The sequence below is a fragment of the Mesoplodon bidens genome (genome assembly GCF_964165515.1).
Source record: "Mesoplodon bidens genome assembly, contig: HAP1_SCAFFOLD_47, whole genome shotgun sequence".
In the NCBI taxonomy this organism is placed as follows: domain Eukaryota; kingdom Metazoa; phylum Chordata; class Mammalia; order Artiodactyla; family Ziphiidae; genus Mesoplodon; species Mesoplodon bidens.
In genome coordinates, this window is record NW_027671336.1 from 2591036 (window position 1) to 2609004 (window position 17969).

Consider the following 17969-nt stretch of genomic DNA (forward strand, 5'->3'; position numbering starts at 1 on the left):
GACCATGACATATGTCATCACAGTGTTCCCTGACACGTGTCTTCACGAGACTCCATGACCTTCTCATTACCATGCTCCGTGCCCTTGTCATCACAATGCACCATGCCAACACTCATCACAATAATTTATGAAACTTGTCAGACCAATGCTCCATGCCCCTGTCATCACAATGCTCCATGACCCCTGTCATCACAATGCTCCGTGACTCCAGTCATCACAATGCTTCATAACATTTGTCATCACAATGGTCCATGCCCGCGTCATCACAAGGCTCTGTGACCTTTGTAACCACAATGCTCCATGAACTTTTCATCACAATTCTCTCGGACCCTTGTCATCACAATGCACCATGTCTTTGTCAGAACAATGCTCCATGACCATTGTTATCACAATGTGCCACACGCATTTCATCACAACGGTCCACAACCTTGTCATTGAAATGCTCCATAAACCGTGTAATCTCAATGCTCCATGCACTTCTCATCAAAATACTCTCTCACCAGCGATATCACAATGTTCCATCACTAGTCATCACAATACTCCCTCACCCCTGTAATCACAATGTTCCATGACCCTGTCATCGCAATGCTACATGACGTTTTTCATAACAATGGTCCATGCCCTCGACAGTCTCTGTGACCTTTTTAATCACAATGTTCCATGAACTTTTCATCACAATGCTCTTTGACACTTGTCATCACAATGCTCTATGCCATTCTCAGCACAGTGCTCCATGCCCTTGTCATCACAATGCTCCATGACCCCTGTCATCACAATGCTCCGTGACTCCAGTCATCACAATGCTTCATAACATTTGTCATCACAATGGTCCATGCCCGCATCATCACAAGGCTCTGTTACCTTTGTTACCACAATGCTCCATGAACTTTTCATCACAATGCTCCGTGACCCTTGTCATCACTATGTGCCATGCGCTTCTCATCACAGTGTTCCACAATGTTGTCATCACAAGGCTCCATAAACCTTGTCTTCACAATGCTCCATGCACTTCTCACCAAAATGCTCTCCCACAACTGATATCACAATGTTACATCACTATTCATCACAATACTCCCTCAACCCAGTCATCACAATGTTCCATGACTCCTGTCATCACCATGCTACATGCACTTATCATCACAATGTTCGATGACCCCTGACATCACAATGTTCCATAACACCTGTCATCAAAATGCTCCATGACCCTTTTCATCAAAATGCTCCATGACCACTGACATCACAGTGCTCCATGACCCCTGTCATCACAATGCTCCATGCTCCTTGAAATCAAAAAGATCCATGACCTCTGTCATCACAATGCTCCAAATTCTTGTGATCACAATTTTACATAACACTTGTCATCACAATGCTCCATGACGCCTGTCATCACAATAATGCATGCCCTTGTTGTCACAATGCTCCATCATCTTTTTCATCACAATTCTCAATACACTTGTCCTCACAATGCTCCCTTACACTTGTCGTCAGAATGCTCCTTGAACACTTTCATGAAAAGGCTTCATGCCTTTTTCATCACAATGCTCAATGTCCTTTTCATCACAATTCTCCTTGCCATTGTCATCACTATACTCCACACACTTGTCATCAGAATGCTCCATGACCCTTGTCATCACAATTTTCCATGACCCCTGTCATCACAGTGCTCCATACCACTTGTCATTACAGTGCTTCATGACGTTCCTCATCACAATTATCCATGGTCTTCTCATCACAATGCTCCACGGTCTTGCCATCACAATGCTCCATGCCCTGGTCATCACAATGCTCCATGTTCCCTGTCATCAAAATTCTCCACGTTCTTGGCATCACTGTGCTCCATGACACTTCTCATCACAGGGTTACATGCTTTGTCATCAAAGTACTCCACAAGCTTGTCATCAGAATGCTCCATGACGTTTGTCATCACAAATATCCATGACCACTGTCATCACAATGCTCCATGACACCTGTCATCACAATGCTCCATGTCCTTTGTCATTACAGTGCTCCATTATTCTCGTCACCACAATTATCCATGGTCTTCTCATCTCAGTGCTCCACGGTCTTGGCATCACAATGCTCCATGCCCTGGTATTCACAATTTTCATGTCCCTTGTCATCACAATTCTCCACGTCATTGTCATCACAATGCTCCATGACAGTTCTCATCACAATGTTACATGCTCTTGTCATCACAATTCTCCACATCCTTGTCATCACAATGCTCCATGACAGTTCTCATCACAATGTTACATGCTCTTGTCATCAAAATTCTCCATGCAATTGTCATCGCAGTGCCCCATGACCCCTGTCATAGCAAGCTACATGCCTATGTCATCACAATGCTTCACGACCTTTTCATCAAAATTCTCAATGGACATTGTCATCACAATGATCGATGCCCTTGTCATCACAATGCTCCTTGACCCTTGTCATCACAGTGCTCCAAGTCCTTGTCATCACAATGCTCCATTACCTTTGTCATCACAATCCTCCATAACATTTGTCATCTCAATGCTCCATGCCATTGTCTTCACAGTGGACCATGAAATATGTCATCATAATGCTCCATGACACATGTCTTCACAATAATCTATGACCTTGTCACCACAATGCTCCATGCCTTTGTCATCACCATGCTCCATTACCCCTGTCATAACAATGCTCCATGACCCCTGCCATCACGATGTTCCTTGGCCTTGTCATCACAAGGCTCCATGACCCTTCTCATCACAATGCTCCAAGACACCTGTAATCACAATGCTCCATGCCCTTGTCATCCCAAAGCTCCATGAAATATGTCATCAAAATGCTCCTTGGCCTTCTCATTCACCATGCTCCATGCCCTTGTCATCACAAAGCTCCATGATGCATGTCATCCGAATGCTCCATGCCCCTTTTCATCTCAATGCTCCATGAACCCTGTCATCACAGTGCACCATGCCCATCTTCATAATGCTTCATGCTATTGTCATCAGAGTGAAATCAAAATGCTCCATGACCTCTGTCATCACAATGCTCCAAATCCTTGTGATCAAAATGTTCCATAACATTTAGCATCACAACGCCCCATGAGGCTCATCATCACAATTATCCATGGTCTTCTCATCACAATGCTCCATGAACTTTTTCATCATAATGCTTAATACCCTTGTCATCACAATGCTCCATGAACTTTTTCATCATAATGCTTAATACCCTTGTCATCACAATGCTCCCTGACACTTGTCATCTGTATGCTCCTTGAACCCTGTCATGACAAGGCTCCATGCCTTTTTCATCACAATGTTCCATGCCATTTTCCTCACAGTGCTCCAAGGCCCCTGTAATCACAATGTTCCATGCCCTTTTCATCACAAAGCTCCATGATGCATGTCATCAGATCGCTCGATGGTCTTCTCATCCCAATGCTCCTTGCCCTTTCCATCACAATACTCCAAGTCCCCTGTAATCACAAAGCTCCATGCCCCTTTTCATCAGTATGCTCCATGAGACTTGTCATCACAAGGCTCCATGGTCTTCTCATCACAATGCTCCAGTAGCTTGTCATCACAATGCTCCATGACACCTGTCATCACAATACTCCCTGAACATTTTCAGCCCAATGTTCCTTGACCTTCTCATCACAATGCTCGATGACCCCTGTCATCACAATGCTCCATGACCACTGTCATCACAACACTCCATGAACCCTGACACACAATGATTTAGGACCGTTGTCAACAAAATGCTCCATGCCCTTGTCATCCCAATTCTCCATGACCCCTGTAATCACAATGCTCCGTGACGCTTGTCATCACAGTGCTCCATGAAACTTGTCATCACAATGCTCCATGCCTTTGTCAGCAATATGCTACATAATCTTGTCATCACAATGCTCCATTCGCTTGTCATCACAATCCTCCATGACCCTTGGGATAACATTTCTTCATGCCCTTCTCATCTCTCTCTTGCCTTTCTGGTTTTTACAGATTTTCGGATGTCTTCCCACTTTTGACCGGTGGGAAGTGACAATTCTTTTTAGTGTGGATTTGCATTGTGTGCTTGCTTGATTGGCCAAAAAGGTCGTATGCGTTTTCTCCTGAATACATTCAGGAGAAAAGGCATACGCCATTTTTGACCAAGTGCATCATTGTCGAAGTTGTGATGCTTTTCCTGGCTTTAAAGGTGATTCCAATTTACCTGTTGAAATATGTTTTGAGCAATTCTGCCTCATTTTCAAGTCCGCTTCGTTGCCTTCCCTCAACAGATTTTTGGAAGAGAGTAGTCCTTTAAAATTCTCAGGGTTGTGAATTGCTGTGCCCCTGAGCACCAATTTTCAAATCCCATTATTGGGAGCTGACAGCAAATACACAATTTTGCTTCAGGACCTGTACTGCTTCCAGGGGTGGCTATACTGTTCCCTGCGGGTGGCTGAGGCTTTGGTAATTCTTCTTCCTGACGGGAATTTAGAGTGGCATGTGTCCGTCCAAATGCCTACATCTACTCTCTGATTGGTTCTCCCTCTTCCCTTTCATCCTCTGCACAATTAGCAAACTGTGCAAACCAGGAGGTTATAGGAGCTGACTCTCCTAAGTTGGGAGATTGATAGTAAGGCAGTTGGAATGCCTAACTGGAGCACAAGGAGAGGAAAAATTTGGAGACTTTTAGAAAACTTTCGCCATCACAGGGTGGCCATTCTCTAGATTTCTCATACATGTTATATCTGTAGTGATATTCCCTTCTACTTGGAGATTTGGGACCCATGGTATGGTGGCATGCATTACTACTGTAAATGGTCTGCATTTTCTCTCCCAATCTCACCAGTCCTCTCAGTCCCAAGTGTCCAGCCTTATGTCTCATCCAGCTGTCTTTGCAGATAGGGTCATTCCAGGTTTCATCAGAACCCCTGAAGGAATTGTGTAGGAATTTCGCTGTTTTTTTGTTTTGTTTTTGAAATTCATTTTTATAATGGGTTTGAGCTGATTTTCACTGACATGTTTATGACGGTTTAGACACACTTGATTCCCATACGGAGACATATCAATACATAGGTTTTTAAGATTCTTACTAGTCAGATATATTCCTCTGCGGGGAATAGGCGTTTTGAGTCCCGTTCACTGAGGTAGGTGAAGATCTTGTCTCTTCTGTATTTGGTTTATGGAATGGAACCTGTTCTAATATCAAACTCTCGTTTTATGCATCATCCCACCTCTGCTTTCCCCTTAAGGAGTCATAAGAGTGTTTTCTAAATGTGAGTCTCTGTTCTCTTTCTTAATTCATTTCATGTGCTGTGATGTTGACATTCCCTTTGTAAGTGATATCTTATGATAAGATTCTTTTATCTGTGTGACTAATTTCACTTAGAATCATCATACCTAAATCCACTCATTATGCTGCTACTGGCCTTATATATATTGGTTTCACGTCTGAGTGATATTCTGTTGTACAAAATTACCACAAGTTCTTTAGGCATTTCTCTTTTTCCTGGGATATTTTAGGTGTACCGAAGTTGAGGTTCTTGTATGCAGAGCAGCCCTAAACTATGGGGTGCCTGTGTCTTGTTGATATTTAGTCTTCACAAGTTATATGCCCATGAGTTGAAAACCCCTTTGCTCGGGGGCCTTGTATTTTGAATGTTTTAGGAAACAGCATACACTTCTTCAGAGTGGCTCTTGGATATTTATACCCCACCCATCAGTGTGACTAGGCTCCCTGTTCTCCATGGCCTCTCCTGCATTTCTGGTTTGTACACATTTTTTGGATGGCCTTTGTGAGCAGTGGAAATTGAGACTTCTTTGTTGTGCAGATTTGCATTTCCCGCTTGCTTGGTTGGCCAAAAACTCTGTATGTGTTTTATTTTCCTGAAGATATTCACGAAAAAACACATACACCCTTTTGCCCAACTGCATCATTTTAGAAATTCTGCTGCTTTTCATATGCTTTAAATGTGAGTATAATCTACCTTTTGAAATCTGTTTCCTGCAATTCTGCCTCTCATTCAGATCCTCTTCGTTGCCTTACCTGAATATATTTTTGGACGTTGGTTATCATTTATATCTTTGCAGGTCTTTGAATTGTCTGCTCCTGAGCTCCATTTTGAAACTCGCTTTTTGTGAGCTGGCCGCCAAACCTTTGGATTGCTTCCGGTCCTATTCTGGTTCTGAGGAGGCAGGCTGAGCCTTTGTTTAATTCTTCTTCCTAATGGGAACTTCGAGTGACATGTGCCTGTCAAAACCCCTACAGCTAATCTCTCATTGGTTCCCCCTCTTCCCATTTATCCTCTGCACAAATTGAAAACTGTGTGACACAGGAGGTTAAAGGTGCTGATTCTCCATGTGGGGAGATTGTTAGTAATGTGGCTGGAATGGCGAACCCCAGCACCAGGAGATCAAAAATGAGGTGCATTTTAGACACCTTTCCTGAGCACACGGTGTACATTCATCTCGGTTTCCCAGGCATATTTTGGCTGTCAGAATATTCCCTTGAACCTGCAGATTTGGGACCCATGGAATGGGTACCAGGCAGTATTTAAAATGTCTGCATTTCCTCACCGAGCCTCTCTAACATCTCTTAGCGTGCATAGCTTCCAGCCTTATATATCATCCTGCTGTGGGTCTACATGTGTTCAATCTATGTTACGTCATAGCCCTTCAACAAAAGTTGTAAGAATTTTTGTCTGGCTCACTGTTTTTATAAATATTTTTTAAATTTATTTTTATATTGGTTATAGCTGATTTTCAAAGCTCTGTTTTTTGCTGCTGTACATCCACTTGATTCATGTACTGTGAGACAACAATAAATTCTTTTTCAGATGCTTACCTGTCATATGTATTATTTTCCAGTTACTTGAGTGAGCTGAGTTCAGTTCTTTGAGGTACTGTGTAGGCCTTTTCAGTTATTCAATTTGATACTTGGAATGGTAACTTTGCTAATTTCAACCTCCTGGATAATACCTCACCATTCCCCACCTTTCCCATTTAGCAGCCTTATGTCTATTTTCTACATATTTGACTATGTTTCTGTGTTGTAGTTTATTTCATGTGTAGCCATTTTTGATTCCACCTTTAAGTGACATCTTATGATATGTGTCTTTTTCTTTTTGACATATGTCACTTAGAATGATTGTATGTAACTCCTCCTGAGTTGTTCCAACTGGCCTTATTTCATTGATTTCTGGATGAGTAATATTCCACTCTACATAAGTAGCCCATCTCTTTTATCCATTTTATCCTTCCAGGGACATTTAGGTTATATCCAAGTGGAGGCCCTTTTTAACAGAGAGGTGGTAAACGTTGGGGTGCCTGTTTTCTGTTGATTTTTGTTTTTCCCAAGGTATACGCCCATGAGTGCAAGTGCCCTATGCTCTGTAGCTCATTTTTTAGATGTTTTAGCAAACACAATACACTTCTCCAGAGTGGCCGTTGGCAAATTACATTTCCACTATCAGCCTCACAGGGTTCCCTTTTCTCCTCGCCCTGTCCTGCATTTCTGGTCTTTACACTTTATGTGGATGGCCCTTCTGACTGATGTGAAGTGATACATTTTGTAGTATTGATTTCCAGTGCCCACCTGTTTGGTTGGATCCAAAGTGTGTATGGCCTTTACTTGAATATATTCAGAAAAAATGCATACGCCCTTTTGGGCCAACTGCATCATTGGCGATGTTCAGCCCCTTTTCTTGTGCTTTAATGGGGAGTCCTTTCTACCTCTTCAAATATGTTTCCTGCCACTCTCCCTTGCTTACAAGTCTTTTTCTGTGGCTTACCTCAAGACATTTTTCGACGATAGATAATTTCAACTCTGAAGTTTTATGAATTTTAGTGACCCTGAGTTCCATTTTTCAACTTGTGTTTTTGGAAACTGGACACAAAAGAGCGGGATTTCCTCTAGCCCTATTCTGTTTCCGTGGGCAATTCTAGCCTTTGATGAATTTGTCTTCCGGATTGGAAATTAGAGTGGCATGTGCCTGTCTGATCACCTAAGACTTGTCTCTAAATTTTTCTCATCCTTCCGCTTCATCCTCTAGACAAATTCCAAACACTGTGCAACAGGATGTTGACGGTGCTGATATCCCCAAGTGAGGAGATTGTTAGGAAAGATGCTGGAGGGGTGAACCCGAGCACCAGGCAATGAGGAGATGAGGTGCCTTTTCCAAACTCTTTCCGATCAAACGGTGTACCATCCTCTAGGTGTGGCAGGCATGTTTTAGCTGTAGGAAGGGTCCCGTGTATGTAAGGAGAACACCAGGGATTTTTACAAATCAGTGCCTCCCCGAACCCCAAACTGGGGAATTTTTAAGCTACGGCTACACGTATGTCCATTAAGGGCCTTGGGAAATAGGCAGAGCCCAAACTTTAGATGATTGAAATCTTCAGGGTCATAAGCGCTCACCATCGGCCTTGCTGAGGTTACATTTTATCTGTCATTGATAGATGATGTCAATAAAAATATCGATTCTTTTTCAGATTATTTCCCCTTATAGGTTATTGCAAAATATTCAGTGTAGTTCCCTGTGCTATACAGTAGTTCCTTGTTGATGATCTATTTTATACATACCAGTGTGTATCTGTTAATCCCAAACTGTTAATTTATCCCTTCTCCTACTTTTCCCCTTTGGTAATAATAAATTATAAGATTTTATACTTCTCAGAAATGGGGGAACTGAAAGAGAGGTATCATTTTCAATGGAAAAACATTCAAAACACGATTGAAGCTTCAGCCAAGAGTATTCGATGTACATCCATGGAAATAAATCACTTCATTTCTCTAATGTTGACCTGACAAATAAGACAGACGTGTTCAATGAACTTGCTTACAGTAAAGTGATGGAAATATCAAATGTAAGTCTTAAAAACATATTATTTTAACCGAGCATTATACACTGCTCTATGTTAACTATTGTTTGGCTCACACACATGTTCATTGAAGTTACAATGTTCTCAATTTCTGTTACTGATCCTCCAGAGTGGACCCCAACAGGAGTCCCCGTGCCCAGTGTCATTGGAGCCAACAGACCAAGACTGAGTTTGGTTCAGAAGCAAAGGAAACATTATTATGAAAACAGAATGGAGAGTTGAGTGCGTGCACTCCCCCACGGGCCGTGGACTGGGCTGCTATGTAGGGATCAAGGCAGCGTCAGTGGGAGGGAGGGCATGGAGCTCTCGAGGGCTGTGTTGGCTGCAGCTCAGGCTCTATGTCACGGAGTCTTCATTGGACCCCGCTAGCTGAGGTGTCGACCCAGCCATTCTGCACTAGGAAATCGGATCTGAAATGCCGGGTGTGGGACCTCTGCATGCGGAGCCCTAGGAGCACGTGAAATTAGACAAAGCACAATGGAAAAACAGCTTAGACTTTATTTTATTGCCCAGATTCTCTTTATATCTCCCAGGAATTTTTAATGAACGTTGCCGGAGATGAACACCTCCTCTGCTTTTTGTTCTGTTACTCATTTTTGGGGTGTTGAGGGTGCAGACCCCTGTTTTGTAAGTGCTTCATGCTGTGGTGTGAGCCCTGATACATGGGGGGAGGGTCAAAACGTCTCCCCAGCAGCCTCCAGGTGAGGTTGATTGTCCCAAGGCCTCCGGCCTCACTTCTCGTCTGCCTGAGCACCAGCACTGGAAGTGTTATAGATTCTAATGACCTTTAAGGTCCAGGAAGGAGATGCGCAGAGATGCTGCAGTGGCAGGTTTCATCCCACCCTACATTTGTTCGGCAATCTTAGGCTGACGGTTTTTGTCAGCCTAGATGCTCTGACCAGTAGTCTGTGCTTTCTTTAATTAGGTCCCTGAATTAATGTACAAACAGCACCATGTGTCAGAGCCCTGCCCGCACAACTCCCAGACAGTCCACGGTCAGTGGTGGTCCAGGACCATGACGTCCACTGAGACAACAGCCTTTAGAAGTAGCCAGCAGTCCACCCGGTCATATTGGCTACAATCACCACAGTGTCTGTAGGGTTTTCTATGGTGAAAGCATGATATACGTTTCCCCCTCCAAGCTTATTAGCTCCCCTCTGGGTGCAGTAAGTCCTACAAGCAGTAGTCTGCTCTTTCGGGGCACAGTCTTGTTGTTTTCTGACAGAAACTCCAGGTCAAGTGATGGTCACACAAGTCATCTTGGGGGCCCGTTGCCCCCGTTTTTCTCTCTGGAGGTTGGAGTTGGAGGGCCTCCTCACTCGAGGTCAGTGTGTCCACAGAGCGACCCCTGCAACTTCAGGGCATGATGGGTGGTTAGGATCACCACGTGGTGTCCTTTTCCCTTAAGAGGGAGCTGGCCTTGCGGGCTGCTGATTTCCAGCTTTTTAGATACCCCAGTATCCTGGCCTGATGAGTCAGTGGGCAAAGCCCTTGGTGACCATAGTTTATCATACCTGAAGGGCATTCTTGTGTTGCTCCATTTCAAGTGGTCCCAGTTTTTGCACTAAGTCTCCAAGGTTGATTAACCTTTGACCGGGTATGTAAAGGTCAAAGGCTTAGCTAAATTAGGGAGTTCCTGGGCAAGGGTCTTAATTGACTGCTCTTTCCATTCTTGAGAGGCTGCTTCTGGATTCTATTCAAAAGGATCATCATATTTTCGTGTCAGTGTTTCATGTAGAGGCCCAGGTATTAGACTGTAGTTAGGGATCCAGATGCAGAAAACCTTGGCCTCCCCAGGAACCCCTAAGCTGTCTTCTAGTTTTAGAAGAGGTAAGGCTGCAAATGGCTTCTTCCCTATCCTGGGATGCGTTTCTCCGAATATCTGTGAGAATGAAGCCCAGGCATGTCACCTTAGCCTGGGATATTTGAGCCTTTTTCTTGGACACCTTCTATCCTTTATTGGCTAGGTAGTTCAGAGGTGTCTTTAGTAGGCCTGGTGATCAGAATGTCCTCTGCATATTGAAGGAGGGTTCCCTTTCACAGAGGTAGAACTTTTAGGTCTTTAGAGGACATTTCCCCAATGATGGTGTGGGGATTTTTGAACCATTGGTGCAGGACGGCCCAGCATTATTGCTTTGGTTGCATGTTGTGTCCTGCCTCTCACAAGCCAAAAATTCTTGTGACTCTGAGATGAATGGAATACAGAAGAAGGCATCATTGAAGTCTAATACAGAATGCCATGGCCTGGTGGATGGTAGAATGACCAGCAGTGTGTAGGAAATAGGAGCTACTGTATGTATATCCTCGGTGGCTTCACTGACTGTCCTGATATGCTTTACCAGGTCTCCAGCAGCACATGGGGCTCTTGTGGTCAGGCCTATCCCAGGATATGGAGCTCACCTGGGCTGCACCCCCACCCCACAGCCCACGGGGCTCTCGTGGTCAAGTCCCTCCCAGGGTATGGATCTCACCTGTGCAGCTACCCAGCAGCCCATGGGGCTCTCATAGTCAGCCCCTTACCAGGATACAGAGCTCCCCTGGGCAGGTACTCGAGCAGGGCTGGACACACAGGAACTGTGCACATAGCCCACCTTGCAGAGAACCCCCAGCTCACCTGTCACTCACAGCTGACACAGAACACCTCAGAGCAGGACTTGAACTAACACACAGCAGCTATGACAGGTCTGTGACCCTGACTATCACTCTCTGCAGCCTCTCTCTGCCTGGTCTTCCAGACACTTCCACTGCAGCCAGGGCACCAGGCCTCCGTCTCCACCCACCATCACTCCTCTCCCTGACTCCTGTGTTCCTCTCATTAGGATAGGGTCTTCTTGAAGTTGTTTTCCACTCATGGACCAGATAAAATAATAAGAAAACAAGCCGCAGCTGCAGCCCCTTGTCTATCCTGACTCTCAAGAGCCCACACCAGATCCTTGGGCCTGGCCCGTTTAGCAAGGTTCATTTTCTACAACTGTGAGCCCCTGAGGGATGAGGATTGGCTGATTTGGGCAGCCTGACACTGCCTGCCAGCCCTCCCCAGGTGTGCCTGCGTTGAGGTCAATATAAACACCTCTCCAGTCAGCAAGAGCCCCTGTAGCTGTGCCTGACACCATATTCTCTGCCCTGTCAGCAGTGTCGGGGCTAGGTTGGTGGGAGGGAGTGAGGGGCTGTGGCTTTGTGGGTGGCCCAGTGTGAGTGGGGCTCTGCTGGACTTTCTGCAGGAGTTGCCAGGCTGCCACCTGCTAAAGAAGAGGATGTGTCACCCATACCTGCTGCTGGAATTTCTCCCCAGGCAGAGGTGAGGAAGTAAAAAAGCAGTGTGGGCCGTGGCAGGAGGGGTATCTCAGGCAGGGAAATGGAAAGATTCCAGAAGAGTATCTGGGGCCAGGACCTTCCTGGCTGGCCTGCAGGCACCAAGTCAGCCTGCGTGCTGTCGCTGGTGTGGCTCCACAGCCCTTCCTCTAGGCTTGCAAGTGCTTGTACATATTCATGTGTTTTACCTGGAAAGGGTGGGAAGAGTTCAGCTGCTGCAGGACTGGGGCTCAGCTCACATTTACTCACAGATGCCCCGACACAGTCCCCCAGCTTTGCAATGAGGATGCTCCTTGTTGGGGGGGAGTGCTGCTCACTGCATGGGAGATGATTTCCCACCTCTGTCCAAATTAAGAATTTTTTACCACTTGAGCAACTGCCCTGATAAGATTTTCCTCTGTATAACTGGTGGGTTCTGTTTTTTTTTTCTTTTTCTTTTTTTATTCTTTTTGGTTCAAGGTAGATTTTATTTCTTCTTCTTTTTTTTTTAATTTGGAGATATAAACATGGAAATAATGCATTAATATAAAGACGTCTATATGAAGGGAAAAACTTTTTTTGTTTTATTTTATTAAATTTTATTTATTTATTTTTAATTTCTTTTCAATTTATTTATTTCTTTTATACAGCCGGTTCTTATTGGATATCTATTTTATACATATAAGTGTGCACATATGAATCCCAGTCTCCCAATTCATCCCACCACCACCCTCACATGGCATTACCACCTTGGTGTCCATATGTTTGTTCTCTACATCTGTGTCTCTATCTCTGCCCTGCAAACTGGTTCATCTGTACCATTTTTCTATGTTCCACATATATGCATTAACATACAATATTTGTTTTTTCTCTTACTGACTTACTTCACTCTGTATGAGAGTCTCTAGATCCAACAAGGTCTCTACAGATGACCCAATTTCATTCCTATGTGTGGCTGAGTAATATTCCATTGTATATATGTACCACATCTTTATCCATTCATTTGTCTGTGGGCACTTAGGTTGATTTCATTACCTGGCTATTGTAAATAGTGCTGCAATGAACATTGTGGTGAAGGTGTCTTTTTGATTTATGGTTTTCTCTGGGTATATGCCCAGTAGTGGGGTTGCTGGATTATATGGTAATTCTATTTTTAGTTTTTTAAGGAACCTCCATACTGTTCTCCATAGAGACTATATCAATTTACATTCCCAGCAATAGTGGAAGAAGGTTCCTTTTCTCCACACCCTCTCCAGCATTTGTTGTTTGTAGATTTTCTTATAATGCCCATTCTAACAGGTGTGACGTGATACCTCATTGTAGTTTCGATTTCCATTTCTCTAATAATTAGTGATGTTGAGCAGATTTTCATGTGCGTACTGGCCATCTCTATGTCTTTTTGGAAGAAATGTCTATTTGGATCTTCTTCCATTTTTGTATTGGGTTGTTTGTTTCATTAATATTGAGCTGCATGAGCTGTTTATATATATATTGGAGATTAATCATTTGTCCATTGATTCATTTGGAAATATTTTCTGCCATTCTGAGGGTTGTCTTTTTGTCTTGTTTGTAGTTTCGTTTGCTTTGAAAAAAGCTTTTACATTTCATTAGGTCCCATCTGTTTAGTTTTATTTTTTATTTCATTACTATAGGAGGTGGATCAAAAAAGATCTTTCTGTGATTTACGTCAGAGTATCCTTCGTAAGTTTTCCTCTCAGAGTTTTATACTGTCCCATCTTAAATTAATGTCTCTAATCCATTTTGAATATATTTTTATGTATGGTGTTGGGGAGTGTTCTAATTTCATTCTTTTACATGTAGCTGTCCATATTTCCCAGCACCAATGATTGAAGAGACTGTCTTATCTCCATTGGATAGGCTTGCCTCCTTTGTCATAGATTAGTTGACCATAGGTGTGTAGTTTTATCCCTGGAAATTCTTTTTTTTTTTCCTTTTACACGTTTATTGGAGTATAATTGTTTTACAATGGAGTGTTCGTTTCTGCTGTATAACAAAGTGAATCAGCTATACATATACAAATATCACCAGATACCCTCCCTCTTGCATCTCCCTCCCACACTCCATATCCCACCCCTTTGTGTGGTCACAAAGCACCGAGCTGATCTCCCTGTTCTATGTGGCTGCTTCCCAGTAGCTATCGGTGTTACATTTGGTAATGTATTTATGTCCATGCCACTCTGTCACTTCGTCTCAGCTTACCCAACCCCGTCAAGTGTCCTCAAGTCCTTTCTCTACCTATGTGTCCTTAATCCTGTCCTGCCACTAGGTTCTTCAAAATCTTTTTTATTTCTTCATTAGATTCCATATATCTCTGTTAACATACAGTATTTGTTTTTCCCTTTCTGACTTACTTCACTGTGTAGGACAGATTCTAAGTCCATCCACCTCAGTACAAATAACTCAGTTTTGCTTCTTTTTATGGCTGAGTAATATTTCATTGTATATATGTGCCAGATCTTCTTTATCCATTCATCTGTCGGTGGACACTTAGGTTGTTTCTGTGTCCTGGCTATTGTAAATAGAGATGCAATGAACATTTTTTGTACATAACTCTTTTTGAATTATGGTTTTCACAAGGCAAATACCCAGTAGTTGGATTGTTGTGTTGTATGGTACCTCTATTGTTAGTTATTTAGAGGAATCTCTGTACTGTTCTCCCTAGTGCCCATATCAATTTACATTCCCACCCACAGTGCAAGTGTGTTCCCTTTTCTCCAATAAAGGCCTCTCCATCATTTACTGTTTTGTAGATTTTTTTGATGATTGCCACTCTGACTGCTGTGTGGTGATACCTCACGGTAGTTTTGATTTGCATTTCTCTAATGATTAGTGATGTTCAGCATCCTTTCATGTGTTTCTTGGTAATCTGTATATCTTCTTTGGAGAAATGTCTATTTACGTCTTCTGTCCGTTTTTGGATTGGGTTCTTTGTTTTTGTGATATTGAGCTACATGACGTGCTTGTAAAGTTTGGAGATTAATCCTTTGTCAATTGCTTCATTTGAAAATATTTTCTCCAATTCTGAGGGTTGTTTTGTATCTTGTTTAAGTTTTCCTATACTGTGTAAAAGCTTTTAAGTTTCATTAGGTCCCATTTGTTGATTTCTGTTTTTATTTCCATTTCTCTAGGAGGTGAGTCAAAAAGGATCTTGCTGTGATTTATGTCATAGTGTGTTCTGCCTATTGTTTCCTCTAACAGTTTTATCGTGTCTGGTCTTATATTTAGATCTCTAATCCATTTAGAGTTTATTTTTGTGTATGGTGTTATGGAGTGTTCTAATTTCATTCTTTTATGTGTAGGGGTCCAGTTTTCCCAGCACCAATTACTGAAGAGACTGTCTTTTCTCCATTGTATATCCTTAGCTCCTTTGTCATAGATGAGATAGCCATAGGTATGTACGTTTATCTCTGGGCTTTCTGTCCTGTTCCATTGATCTGTGTTTATGCCAATCTGCATACACTTGATTCCATTATGGATACATATAAATACATAGGTTTCAAGATTAATACCAGTCAGATATATTCCTCTTCAGTGAATAGGGTGATTGGTGTCCAGTTCATTGAGAAAGGAGTAGGTCTTGTCTATTACATATTTGGTATAAGGAATGGGATCTGTGCTAATTTCAAACTCTGCTTTTACACATCACCCCACGTCACCTTTCCCCTTAAGGAGGCATAAGTGTGTTTTCTAAATGTGTAACTCTGTTCTCTTTTGAAATTCAGTTCATGTGTAGCCATGTTTACATTCCCTCTATAAGTGATATATTACAATAAGTTTATTTTTCTTTGTGGCTCATTTCACTTAGCATCATCGTACCTAAATCCACTCATTATGCTGTTATTGGCCTTATGACATTGATTTTATGTGAGTGACATTCCATTGTATATAAGTACCACAACATCTATATATATATATTTTTCCTTTCCTGGGATATTTAAAGTGTACCAAAGTCGAGGTTCTTGTAAACAGAGCAGCCCTAAACTTTGGGCTGGCTGTGTGTTGTGGATTTTTAGTTTTCCCAAAATACACGCCCATGAGTGGAAGTGTGCTATGCTTTGTAGCTCTGTTTTAGAAAACAACATACAGTTCTCCAGAGAGGCTGTTGGCAATTTACATCCTGTCAATCGGTGTAACCAGGTTCCCTTTTCTCCATGGCCTGTCCTGCATTTGTGGTTTTTACACTATTTGTGGATGGCCCTTTTGACTGGATGTAATGGACACTTCTATGTAGTGTGGATTTGCAATGCCTGATGGCTTGCTTGGCCAAAAAGGGAGTATGCATTTTTTCCCGAATATATTCAAGAAAATACACATACTCCCTTTTCGGCCAAGGTCAACATTGTTGAAGTTCTGTCGCTTTTCATGTGCTTTAAAGATGACTCCAATATACCTCTTGAAATCTGTTTCCTTCAATTCTGCCTTGCATTCAAATCCTCTTCACTGCCTTACCTCAATATATTTCTGGATGATAGTTGTCCTTTATAACTCTGCAAGTTTGTGAATTGCTGTGCCCCCGATTTCCATTTTTCAACTCGCCTATTTGTGAGCTGGCTGCAATACCGCAGGATGGCTTTAGGCACTAGTCTGGTTCCGGTGTTTCAGACTGAGCCTTTGGTTAATTCTTCTTCCTGATGGGAAACTAGGGTGATATGTGCCCATCCAAACACCTACAGCTAATCTCTCATTTGTTTCCCCTCTTCCTGTTCATCCTCTGCACAATTTGCAAACTGTGCATAACAGGAGGTTAAAGGCGCTGACACTCCAAGTGGGGAGATTTTTAGTAATGCAGATGGAATGGCGAAGCCGAGCACGACGAAAGGAAAAATGAGGTACCTTTTAGAAAACTTTCACAATTACACAGTGTACCATCCACTGGGGCTCCCATGCATGTTTTAACTGTAGGAAGATTCCCTTAAACCAGGAGATTTGGGACCACTAGAATGGGTAGCATACGGTATTGCTCTAACTGGTGTTCTTTTGCTCACACAACCTCAGGAAACTTGTCAGCCCCAAGTGTCCAGTCATATGTCTCATCCAGCTGTGGGTGTAAAGGTTGTCAATCTAGGTTGCATCACAGGCCCTGAACGTAATTTTTTTTTTTTTTTTTTTTTTTTTTTTTTTTTTTTTTGCGGTATGCGGGCCTCTCACTGTTGTGGCCTCTCCCGTTGCGGAGCACAGGCTCCGGATGCGCAGGCCCAGCGGCCATGGCTCACGGGCCCAGCCGCTCCGCGGCATATGGGATCCTCCCAGACCGGGGCACGAACCCGTATCCCCTGCATCGGCAGGCGGACTCTCAACCACTGCGCCACCAGGGAGGCCCCGTAATTTTTAAGATTTCTCTCTGTTTCGCTGTTTTTGCATTTTGCTTTTGAAACTTATTTTTATAAGGTGGTTTAGCTGAATTTCAGTGCTGTGTTCATGCCCTTATACACACATATGATTCCTTTATGGAGACATGAGAATACATGTGTTTTAAAATACTTAGAGTCAGATATATTCCTCTGCAATGAATAGGGGTTGTTGAGTCCAGTTCATTGTGCCGGGAGTAGGTGTTGTCTATTGCATACTTGGTTAATGTAACAGTATCTGTGCTAATTTAAAACTGTGGTTTTATGCATCACCCCACCTCGCCTTTCCCCTTAAGCAGGCAGAAGTTTGTTTTCTAAATGTGTGACTCTGTTGTGTTTGTAATTCAATTCATGTGTAGCGATGTGTACATTCACCATATGAGTGATATCTTATGATAATATTCGTTACTCTGTTATCTTTCCTAACTCAGTTCATGTGTAGCCATGGTTTCAGGACCTTCATAAGTGATAT